This window comes from Oryctolagus cuniculus, chromosome 6, assembly GCF_051225735.1.
Source record: "Oryctolagus cuniculus isolate XC-2025 breed Fujian yellow rabbit chromosome 6, ASM5122573v1, whole genome shotgun sequence".
Classification (NCBI taxonomy): domain Eukaryota; kingdom Metazoa; phylum Chordata; class Mammalia; order Lagomorpha; family Leporidae; genus Oryctolagus; species Oryctolagus cuniculus.
This window is the reverse complement of record NC_142872.1, coordinates 116,883,277-116,895,753: the sequence shown is the minus strand read 5'-3', so window position 1 is coordinate 116,895,753 and position 12,477 is coordinate 116,883,277. Positions and strand designations below refer to the sequence as shown.

At 43.5% G+C, this 12,477-nt stretch overlaps 1 protein-coding gene and 1 pseudogene across 3 annotated transcripts in view; both read right to left on the bottom strand.

Moving 5' to 3' along the window:
• Positions 1-12,477, bottom strand: part of NECAB1 (N-terminal EF-hand calcium binding protein 1) — a 236,341-nt gene that overhangs the window by 30,094 nt on the left and 193,770 nt on the right. The window lies entirely within an intron of this gene.
• Positions 1,623-5,701, bottom strand: LOC149126265 (moesin pseudogene; annotated as a pseudogene). Its single transcript, XR_016235797.1, has one exon. The product of XR_016235797.1 is annotated as a moesin pseudogene (transcript).

Genomic DNA, 12,477 nt, shown 5'->3' with positions numbered 1-12,477 from the left:
ATCAATAGAATGAAGAACAAAAAGCATTTGATGAGATTCAACACCCTTCATGACAAAAACCCTCCACAAATTAGGTACAGAAGGAATATTCCTCAAAATTATAAAGGCTATAGAGTCAAAGACCAACAGCCAATATCATACTGAATGGGAAAAAGATGAAAGAATTTCCTTTCAGATCTGGAATAGGACAAGGATACCTACTTTTACAACTATTATTCAATCTAGTACTGGAAGTTTTAGCAAGAGTAACTAGGGAGAAAGAATAAAAGGCATCACAAGTAGAAAAGAGGAAGTCAAATTATCTGTTTGCAGATGACATGATGTGATACACAGAAAAACCTAAACATTCCACCAAAAAGCTGGTAGAATTGATAATCCAATTCAGTGAAGTTGCATGTTACAAAATAAACATAAAAAACAAAACCTCAGTAGCTTTTCTTATGCTAAAGATGAGCTCACAAGAAGAGAAATCAAGAAAGAAATCCCAATTACAACAGCCACAAAACCCCCAAATATTTAGGAATAAATTTAACCAAAGAACTGAAAGATCTCTACAATAAAAATTACCAAACACTGATGAAAGAAATCATCAAGGACACAAAAAATTTGGAAAGCTATTCCTTGTTCATAGATTGGATCAATATCATTAAAGCATCTACTACCTAAAACAGTTTATATATTCAAAGCAATCCCTATCAAAATACCAGTGGCATTCTTTACAGAATTAGAAAACACAATCCTGAAATTCATATAGAATCACAAAAGACTCTGAATAGCCAAAGTAATCCTGAGCAAGAAAAACCAGCTGCAGGCATCATAATACCTGATTTCAAAGCATACTACAAAGCTATAGTAATTAAAGCAGCTTGATACTGGCATAAAAACTGATACAGATGGAACAGAATAGAGAGCCCAGAAATTAATCCATGTACTGACATCCAATTGATTTCTGACAAAAGTGCTCAGATTATATAGTGGACTAGAGATAATCTTTTCAGTAATGGTACTGGCAAAACTGGATGTATATATTTTGAAGAATAAAATTAGATCTAGACCTCTCACCATGTATAAATTTCAATTCAGGACGGATCAAAGACCTAAATTTGCAACCTGAAACTATGAAGTTTCTGGAGAAAATGTAGGGGAAACACTCCAAGACATTGCTATAGGGGATGACTTCTTGAAGAAGGCCCTCAATGCACAGAAAACAAAAGCAAAACTAAACAAATGGGACTAATCAAACCCAGAATCTTTTGCACAGTACAGGAAATAATCAGTCAAGTGAGGAGACATCCAACAGAATGGGAAAAAAATAAAATGTATCAGCAACTTAAAAACTAAAAAATAAATAATTCAGTTGAGAAATGGGCAAAGGACTTCAATAGACAGTTCTGAAAAGGAGAAATACAAATAGCCAACAAATACATGAAAAAAATGCTCAACATCACTAGTCATCAGGGAAATGCAAATCAAATGCCATATCACCTCACCCCTTCAGAATGGCTAAAATCCAAAACACAGAGAGTAACAAATGTTGGCAAGGATGTGGGCAAAGAGGAACTCTTATACAGTATTAGTGGAAATGTAAATTAGTGCAGCCACTGTGGAAAACGGTGTGGAGCTTTCTTTTTCTTTTCTTTTTTTTTTTTTTTTGTCTTCCTAAATTTTATTGGCACTGAAATAGAACATGGGTTGAGCATAAACCCCTCCAAAAACATTTTTTTAAAAAAACCCAAAAAATACACACAAAAAACCTGAATACAAAATCTAACCTTTCTCCCCAGCCTCCCTGGGGGTGGGTTACTGCCACTGAGGCAGCTAGATTGTCCCACAATTACAGGTTTGAATTTAGTCAATATAGGGCATATTACCAAGTGAGTGTCAATATAATTCACAGCAATGCACACAAGACTCCCCAAGGTCAGGCAAGAGAGGGATTATCAAGGGAGGCTCTGGGCTAGGGGCACTGCATGGAAGGACTAAACCCTGGGGAGAAGGCAAATAGGAAAAATAAAACCAGATACCAAGTACTTGAAGAATTGATTGTATGACCTATAGTGACAGGTAACATCACTAATACTGAAAGCTCCTTACATGAACATTTCTGGCAAAATATCCTTTATAATATAGTATATGCTTCCCAGGTGTGTGTGGGGGTGGTGGTAAAGGAATGAGGCCAAAATGATCCTGCCCCAAGACTAATAGCTTCTAATGGTGCATTAGCAAAAAAGGCAGAAATCAATACTGAGTTAGATATCACTAGAATATATATAATACTGGTGGGAAAGAAAAAGAGCATTCATGAGACAGAGAGGAGGAGGAGGAGGCTACTCCAGGGTTGAGAGCAAGGGGTGGGGTAGTGCCAAGGGATCAGGCCAGAATCCCCAGCAGCTCTCTGGTTTATAGCTCCATGGAACAGCTCAGCTGGTGGCAAGACCTGGGTCAGAGGTTTGTCAAACAGAGGCAGAGCCCAAGTCACCACCTAGGAGAGGGGTGAAGGGAAGGGGCTGTTGGGCACCTGAGAGGGTTGAGTAAACTGTGAGCCCAGAAGCACAGGTTCTCTCACCACCCTCATATTCTTGCACCCGCTCTGCAATGGAGCTTACTGGCATCAAGCTCTAGGGCTCACCATACCAAGGCCTGGACGGCTGTGAAACAGGAGCTGGGACCCAAGTATCTCTGGAAGTGGCCTAGGATCCCTCGCAGGGGAAATACTGAAGCCAGGTATGTACATTTCCTCTGTTTTTGTTTTGTTTTTGTTTGTTTGTTTTGGCAAGAGTCCTGGGTGAGGCTAGTTGGACTTTTGGGTACTCATCCCTTCTGTTTTAGCTGGAGGGGATTTGGGGATTGAAGGAGGCAGGAGCAGATCCAGAGAAGGGACCAGGGACCTGGAATAATAAGTAAAGGGTACCTCTGCCCTTAGAGCTCACTCAAGACAGGCCTAGGCTCACATAAGGCATTGGGGAAGGATCTCCTACCCAGCCTTGCCTGAACAGAAGGGCTGATGGTCTTCTAGGATGATAGTAAAGTCTCTTGAAGGCACTGTCTCCCCCAGCCCACCCTGGGGAGAAACTGAGTCCCTAAACTCAGGGACAAGGCTTATTGGGACTGAGTTTGTAACAGGCCCAATCTGGGAGGTAGAAACAAGAATGACTGAACATCTCTTTATCCTCCAATCAGTACAAAGCCTATATAACTCTAAAAGGCAGTGGCCTTCGCAGGCCAAATCCTAGGTCAGTTGACATCTTACTGCAGATAGTCAGGGCCCTGCCTCCTTCCCTAAACCCTGTGACATTCCAACCCTACAAATCACAGGACCTGGAAGTGGAAGACAGTGGTGGGGTGGGAAGGGAGGCTAGCTTTCAACCTACTCCACACTTCACCCCCATAATAGCAAGTGTGTGTGTGGTGGGAGAGGGGGGTTGTCAGAGCAAGTGGGAGGTGCCTCTGAGCTGGGGAACTGGTCTATTCTAGTGATCTAGATTAAGTCGGACAGAGAAGGGAAAGCAGGTCCCATTGGCACCACAGTGGGCCATTTGTCTGCCCACGGAAATGAATGGGGGCTGAAAAGTTAGGTTTGGTCCCATGGCTGCACTGAATGCTTGGCATAACTCCAGGGCTGCTCTAGTTAGTGGCTCCAGCACAGTGTGAGTTAGGCGAGGGTGTAGGAGTGGAGGCAAGGAAGGAGGGAGGAGGGGTCCCTAGAGGCTGAGCATCCATTACATGGACTCAAACTCATCAATGCGCTGCTTGGTGTTGCCCTGCCTGATCTGGCGCAAGGTCTTGTATTTGTCTCGGCCGAGTCGCATGTTTCTCAGCATGGATCATGTCATTGGCTGTCTTCTTGGACTCATCACGGGCATTGGCCAGCTCTGAAGTGAGGGCCTTTAGGTGCTTCTGCACACGCTCATTCTTCTCTGCCTCAGTGGTACGTTCCTCCTCACTGCAGTCCTTGGCCATAGCATCAGCCCGTAGGTCAGCACTGGCCTCTGCCCCATTCTCATCCTGCTCATCTTGTTCGTTCTCAGCAGGCTCTGCCACATGAGGTGTACTCATGGCAGTCTTCAACTCAGCACGGGTCTTCTCCAAGTCTTCCTGTACCATCTGGGCCTTCTGCTGCCATTCCACAGCCTCACTCTCCTTCTTCTGCCGGGCCATTTCCAGCTGGGAGATCCGAGCTGTCAGTTCTGCCATCTCCATTGCCAAGCTGTTCCTGGGTCTTCTTCTGGTCCCGAGAGGCCTGGAGCAGGGCCTCCTTGGCCTCTTCGGCTTCTTGACGCTCCTTGGCCAGCTTTTCAGCCTCGCTCTGGGCACGCTTCCGTTCCTGCTCAAGTTCCATGGCCCGGCGGGTCTGTTCTTCCAGTTCTTGCTGAGCCTTCTTAGTCTGTTCCTCAATCTGCTTCAGCCTCTCCATCAGTTCCTCCTTCTCCCGCTCAATCTTCTCCTTCTCCTTTTCTGCCATCTCACGCTTCTTCTTCTCGTTTTCCAGTAGAGCACGTTCCATCTGCTTCTGGTGCTTCTCCTCCCGGGCCTGTGCCTTCATCTGCTGCACTTCAATGGTGTCAGGCTTGCGGCGGCGCATGTATAGCTCATGGTTCCCCATGCACAGGGCCAAGATTCGCTTGTTAATCCTCAGTCGGGGTGCATAGAAGACAAAGTCCGGGGCTTTTTTGTCAATGGGCTTGATGACAAACTTCTTATCGTTGAAAGAGATGTTTCTGATTTCACTCCAAGGGAAGCCTATCTTGGGAGTCAGTCTGTCATTCTGCTCATAGATGTTGAGACCCAGGGCATCCACACCCAGCCACAGCTCTGAGCCCTTCTTGTTCTTAATGCTGAAGTAGTTCACTCCATACATCTCCAGGTCTTGAGCAATCTTCAGATATTCCAGGACTGCATCCTCCCTGAGCATACCCCGGTGTTCCTCATGCCACACCTGGATTCGCTCCTCCCACTGGTCTTTGTTGAGTTTGTGCTGCTCCAGGACTCTCTGTGGCAGCAACTTGTCTCCAGCCAGATAGCCAGCCTTGTGCACCTCCTTATTGAAGTCACCATACTTGGACTGCACAGCATAGGAGGCAAGCAGCACAGCCGTCTCAGGAGGGCAGTAAATATCATCAATGAGAATACCCTCCTTCACTTGCAGGAAGAATAGGCGCTGGGTGATGTCCTGGATCAATTCTTCAGATACATCCTCAGGGTAGAACTTGGCCCGGAACTTGAAGAGCAAGGGACTTTCCTTTCGTACATCCTGGGCAGTCACCTTCTTATTGAGCTTCAGCCAAGTGGAGAAACCCTTCGTGTCCTGATACTGCAGACCGAAGAACCACACTTCCCTCAGGCCAATCGTTTTCACCACCTGGTCAAACAGCTGCTTGCCAGTGGTGTTGGGCTGGATGGCAAACTCCAGCTCTGCATCCATGGTGGTCACACGCACACTGATCGTCTTGGGCATGGTGGCGGCAAAGGCGGCGGAGTTGGCGAAGTTTGGCTGGGAACTGTCGGGCAGCGCGGAGCACGCAGTACACACCGCTAGGACTCGTGGGCTCGGGGACTCGAATTGGGTCCCTCTCTAGCGTCGGGGCGACTGCTCGGCTTCCTGCTAACGGGCCACGACTTCATAAACCCCACCCAGGAAAGAGCCGCCCCCGTCGCACCGCCCGCTCCTTTATGTGGCCCGGCTTCCGCGCCGCTCCCCGCCCTCGCGCCCTGGAGCTTTCTTAAAAACTAGAAACAGGCCGGCGCCGTGGCTCACTAGGCTAATCCTCCGCCTTGCGGCGCCGGCACACCGGGTTCTAGTCCCGGTCGGGGCGCCGGATTCTGTCCCGGTTGCCCCTCTTCCAGGCCAGCCCTCTGCTGTGGCCAGGGAGTGCAGTGGAGGATGGCCCAGGTGCTTGGGCCCTGCACCCCATGGGGAGACCAGGAAAAGCACCTGGCTCCTGGCTCCTGCCATCGGATCAGCGCGGTGCGCCGGCCGCAGCGCGCCAGCCGCGGCGGCCATTGGAGGGTGAACCAACGGCAAAAGGAAGACCTTTCTCTCTGTCTCTCTCTCTCTCTCACTATCCACTCTGCCTGTCAAAAAAAAAAAAAAAAAAAAAAAAAAAAAAAAAAAAAAAAAAAAAAAAACTAGAAACAGACTTGCCATGTGATCCAGCAATCTCATTTCTGGGTATATACACAAAAGATACGAACACATTTTATCAAAGAGATACCGGCACCACCATGTTTATAGCAACACAGTCCACAATAGCCAAAATTTAGAACCAATCAAGGTGTCCCTCATCAGATGAACACATAAAGAAACTTGTATATATACATATTGGAGTATTAATCAGTTATTTAAAAAAGAATGAAATTCTACCATTTGCCACAAAATGGATGCTCCTGTAAGTCATCATGTTGAGTGAAATAAGCTGTACCCAGAAAGACAAATAACTTATGTTCTCCCTTATGTGTGGGAGTTAAAATTTAAAAAACGAACAAAAAAGAAAGAAAAATATATCTGTCTGTATCAGTGTTGATGCAAATGTAGTTTTGTAAAATTTTGTTTCATAACTTTGTCCAAACAAGTGTTGGGGCCGGTACTGTGGCGTAGCAGGTAAAGCTGCCACCTGCAGTGCTGGCATCCCATATGGACACCGGTTTGAGTCCTGGCTGCTCCACTTCTGAACCAGCTCTCTGTTATGGCCTGGAAAAGCAGTGGAGGATGGGCCAAGTCCTTGGGCCCCTGCACCCATGTAGGAGACCTGGAAGAAGATCCTGGCTCCTGGCTTCAGATTGACACAGCTGGCTGCTGTGGCCAAATGGGGAGTGAACCAGTAGATGGAAGACCTCTCTCTCTTCCTCTGCCTCTGCTTCTCTCTGTGTGTTAACTCTGACTTGCAAATAAATAAATAAATCCTTAAAAAAAAAGTCCAAGTTGGGCGTGGTAGATCTCAATGTCCAGGTGTTAGACCCCATGTGTTCCATGCCACTGCATGAACCTTACAAATGATCTGTGCAGTCCTCACTTTGAGCACAGTTCCCACTGCAATGAGACGCTCTAGGCAACCAAGGAGCTCCAAGTGTGTGGAGCCACAACCACTGATTGCCCAGAGACCCAGCTACACCCTGTACCTTCTCCTGTAACCACAGAGTCCCCACAGTGCCTCTCTGTGTAACTCTTTCAAATAAATAAATAAATCTTTTAAAAAGATTTAAATCTTTAAAGTTTTTTAATTTTAAAATTTATTTAAATCATTTATTTTTTTTTTATTTTTTATTTTTTGACAGGCAGAGTGGACAGTGAGAGAGAGAGACAGAGAGAAAGGTCTTCCTTTGCCGTTGGTTCACCCTCCAATGGCCGCCGCAGCCAGCGCGCTGCGGCCGGCACACCGTGCTGATCCGATGGCAGGAGCCAGGTGCTTCTCCTGGTCTCCCATGGGGTGCAGGGCCCAAGCACCTGGGCCCTCCTCCACTGCACTCCCTGGCCACAGCAGAGAGCTGGCCTGGAAGAGGGGCAACCGGGACAGAATCCGGCACCCCAACTGGGACTAGAACCCGGTGTGCTGGCGCCGCTAGGCGGAGGATTAGCCTAGTGAGCCGTGGCGCCGGCTATTTAAATCTTTTAAAAAGATTTATTTATTTGAAAGTTAGAGTTACAGAGAGAGAGAGAAGGAAAGGCAGATTGAGAGGGGTCTTCCATCTACTGGTTCACTCCCAAAATGGCTGCAACGACCAGAGCTTGACTGATCTGAAGCCAGGAGCTAGGAGCTTCTTCTGGGCCTCCATGTGGGTGCAGGGGCCCAAGGACTTGGGCCATCTTCTACTGCTTTCTCAGGCCATGGCAGAGAGCTACACCACAGCACAACCCCTAAATAAATAAATCTTTAAAAAAATAAAAAAACAAGTGTTACGAATATACTACTATAGTTTTAACAATCTGTGACAACTTTAAAATTACTACATATGGATGAAATGGTTATTTTCCATTCAATTATTTTTTATAGCCCTGTCTATATTCCCACCAAACTAAGGTCTTTTCACTTTTTATTGTTAAACTTATTTGGTGAAGTATTAAGTCTTTTTACTGTAATGTAAGTTTAAAATATTATCTCAAAAACTAAAAAAAAAAAGAATAAAGGGAAAAAGGAAGATGTTGAAAGGGAGGGAGGGAGGAAGCAAATATCATTATGCTCTTAGAATTCTATCTAGGGGCCGGCACTGTGGCGTAGCAGCTAAAAGCCACCTCCTTCAGTGCTGGTATCCCATATGGGCACTGGTTCGAGACTTGGCTGCTCCACTTCTGATCCAGCTCTCTGCTGTGGCCTGGAAAAGCATTAGAAAAGGGCCCAAATCCTTGGGTCCCTGCACCCACGTGGAGGACCCAGAGGAGGCTTCTGGCTTCGGATAAGTACAGCTCTGGCCACTGTGGTCAATTGGGGAGTGAACCAGCAGATGGAAGACCCTCCCCCACCTTGCCTCTCCTTTATGTAACTCTTTCAAGTAAATAAATAAATAAATCTTAAAAAAAGAATTGTATCTACGAATCACTGACTTTGTTAACTAAAAATTAAAGAAAAATTATAAAAAACTGTATGAATTTCAGACACCAAGTAAAGGTAGTTTTATTGAGAACTTCAAAATTACTTTGAGAGGTATTTTGTGTCTTTTTAAATGATTCCAAACTTATTTAACATCTGAATCCTTATGTTTTAATGAATGGAGTTTTCTAAAAGGGGTCTTCTATTTCCAAGTCTTCCATAATTGAATAACTCTCATAACCACAGTTTTTCATATGTATTGTTTTAGTCTCAGCTACTAATCAATCACTGGAATCAAGGAGTTATTTGCTCCAGGAAGTGGTGTCACTTTAACAAAGGAAGGCAGTATGGCACAAGTGCTGGGACTCTCTAAGGCGGCTTCTGCTCGAGTTAACCCTTACAGATTCTCCTGTTCTAAAATCTCACCAGTCCTAAGGACTCATTTGTATTTCTGAGATGGCTGTAGTTCTGAGATTGACCTTAACTAGTGAGTCTGACTTCTCTTATGCTAATCTGATTAACTGTCCTATTGTACCTTGAAATTAAAACATCTTCAAAAGAAAAAAAAAAACAGTTCACTCTCTCACTTCATCTAATATTTCTCACTTGTCTCTCTTTGCTATTAATAGTATAATTATCTCAGACACATGAGCTCAAATCTTATCTGAGACCCTCACATGTCTCTTCTTTAACCCACAGCATGCATTCAATGACGCTGTTAATTTCAAATCTACTATTTTATTTTCACTCTCTTAGTTTGGACCTATCTTCTGCCACACCTAATCCTAGTGGGTTCAATTAGACAAACCTGTTCTTTAATATCATTATTTGAGCTGGCTTTTGTGGCTGAGCCTAATTTTTTTTTCATGCTTTAATCAATTTTGTATTTGTTTTAATCCACTTTGCATATTGCTGTTCAGTTTTCTGTTTGCAGGATACTTTTCTTTTGTCATTTACCTGTTGGAAAGTAGTAAATGCCTCTTGTCTCCAAAACCAAGTCCAAATCTCAGTCTGGTGTTTAAGGCTGTCTGTGATCTGTCCATACAATCTTACTTGTCACTGCTTCCCTAAATGAAAGTCTTGACCAGACTGCAGGTGTCACACCTTACCTTAATGCCTCTCTAGCTGTACTCTATGTTCCAGTTTCACTTCTGCATAACAAATATTTGTTCATTATTTGTTAGTTGATCAGTCGATTTCAACTGCATTTCCTTTTCAATGAATTATCTCTTCTCTTTCAGTATAGTATTTTGGGATTGTTAATCAATGTCTCTCCCTTCTCATACAAGAGGATGGAATGTGACCCTAATGAGATCAGCCAGACACTACCACCTGGGAAATGGAATCTTGAGCAGAAGGTGGGCAAAGGGGAAATGGTTGGAGCTCAGGTATCACTGGAGGTAGCCTCAGAGGCACTGAATATTTCTTGCTTCCTGGATCTCTGGAGTTGCCTGTTCTCTTGACTTCTTGAATTTAGGTCTCTAGACTGTTTGCTGATCCTGCAAACCCTCCCATAGCTCTTCAGAAAATACTCATTTTGATTAGAGGATGATTTATGTTGCTTGTGATCAAATTCCAAATTGAGTTTTCATTTATAAGAAGCAGGATAAACTCTTTCTGCACATAAGGTACTTCCCAAACAACCCGGCCCACAGTGGGCGAGTATCTATAGATTTAGTGTCTGCTCTGTTGTCTTGGAATGTCTCAGCAGTGAGTATGTTCTGAGTATTAACTACAAATCCAGTTCTCTACAAACATACTTTTTTTTGAAAAAGCAATCTGTTAAATCAGTGTCTTTCCTTTTTAAGAATATAGCTTATTTTTACAAGACTAAGGGTTTCTCAAAGTGAGTGACTGTCACAAACATAAACATGCACAGAAAAGCACATCATACTGATTGACAAAGGCTGTGACTACCAGCAAAGATGTTTTAGCTGAACAGACTATAACTACAATATCAGAAGTCCTTAGGATAACTGAATTAACCAATAAAAATACAGTAACTAGGAACACATAAAATAGAGTTTTAAAGAACTCTATCATATCCTAAATTACTAGATCACTGAATAGTGTTAATGCCAAACTGATCAGTCTTTATGCTAATTTCTAGAAGTTGAGTAGGAAATAAGTATGAAATCTCATCTTTCAGTACATAGCACAACCATTTTCCTGAATTCACTTGAAAGTTTCCCAAGACTTCAATCAGGTTGTCCCTAAGAGCTGCCACTTGTGTTGTTCTAGAAGATTGACACCTATGACACTTGATAACTTAAGAACCAGGCCAGCAGTAGATTCTTAAAATTCTCAACCCTACGGGGCTGGGGCCGTAGCTGTGGAGTAGTGGTAAAGCTGCCACCTGCAGTGCTGGCATCTCATATGGTCGCTGGTTCAACACCCGGCTGCTACACTTCTGATCCAGCTCTCTGCTATGGCCTAGAAAAGCAGTAGAAGACAGCCCAATTCCTTAGGCCCCTGCACCTGCGTGGGAGACCCAGAAGAAACTCCTGGCTCCTGGCTTCAGATCGGCACAGTTCCGGCCATTGGGGCCAATTGGGGAATGAACCAGCAGATGAAAGAACTCTCTCTCTCTCTCTCTCTCTGCCTCTCCTTCTCTTTCTGTGTAACTCTGACTTTCAAATAAGTAAATCTTTAAAAAAAATTCTCAACTATACATCAAATTTTTAAAACAAGTTAATTATTCATTCATGCCTACATAAAAAATTAGAAATAAATAAGCTATCAATGCATCTCAAGAAACAAATTAAACCCAAAATTAGTATGAGAAAATAAATAAAATTAGAGAATAAACAAGATTGAAACAAAAAAACCTAAAGATCAGTGAAATGAAGAGCTGTCTTTTGAAAAAAAAAAATTGATACACTACTGGCCCAACTAACCAAAAAAATACATAAATAAAAAAGGAGAAGACCCAAATCAAAACTAGAGATGAAAAGAGAAATATAACAGATACCACAGAAATAAAATGAATCATCAGGAATTACCACAAAGAGCTTTATGCCAACAAACTGGGAAACCTAGAAATAATGGAAAGATTCCTAGACAGATAAAATCTACCAAAATTGAGTCATGAAGGCATATAAAACCTAAACAGACCAATACCAAGACTGAAATGGAATCAGTAAGAAAATCCTCCCAATAAAGAAAATCTTGGGACTGGATGTCTTCACTGCTGAATTCTACCAGATATTTAAAGAAGAACTAATTCAAATTCTTCTCAAGTTATTCCAAACAATTGAAAGGGTAGGATCTTCCCATACTCCTTCTATGAAGCCTGAATCACCTTAATTCCTAAGTCAGAAAAAGATATAACAGAGAAAGAAAACTATAGAGCAATATCCCTGAAGATCATAGATGCAGAAATCCTCAACAAAAATATTAGCTAATTGAATCCCAGACCACATCAGAAAGATCATTCACCAGGACCAAGTGGGATTACCCCTGGTACATAGGGATGGTTCAACAATCACAAATCAATGTGATAGATCACGTTAACAAACTGAAGAACAAAAACCATATGGTTATCTCAATAGATGCAGAGAAAGCATTTGATAAAATAAAACATCCTTTCATGATAAAAGCCTTAAGCAAATTGGGCATAGAAAGAACGTTCCTCAACATAACCAGGGCAAATTATGACAAACCCATGGACAGCATGCTATTGAATGGGAAAAAACTGGAAGCATTCCCACTAAGACCCAGAACCAAAGATGCCCACTCTCAACATTGTTATTTAATATATTCCTGGTAGTTTTAACCAGAGCCATTAGGGAAGAAAATGAGGGGCCGGCATTGTGGCAGAGCGGGTTAATGCCCTGGCCTGAAGTGCTGGCAACCCATATGGATGCTGGTTCAAGACCCGGATGCTCCACTTCTGATCCAGCTCTCTGCTATAGCCTGGAAAAGCAGTAGAAGATGGTCCAAGTCCTTGGGCCCC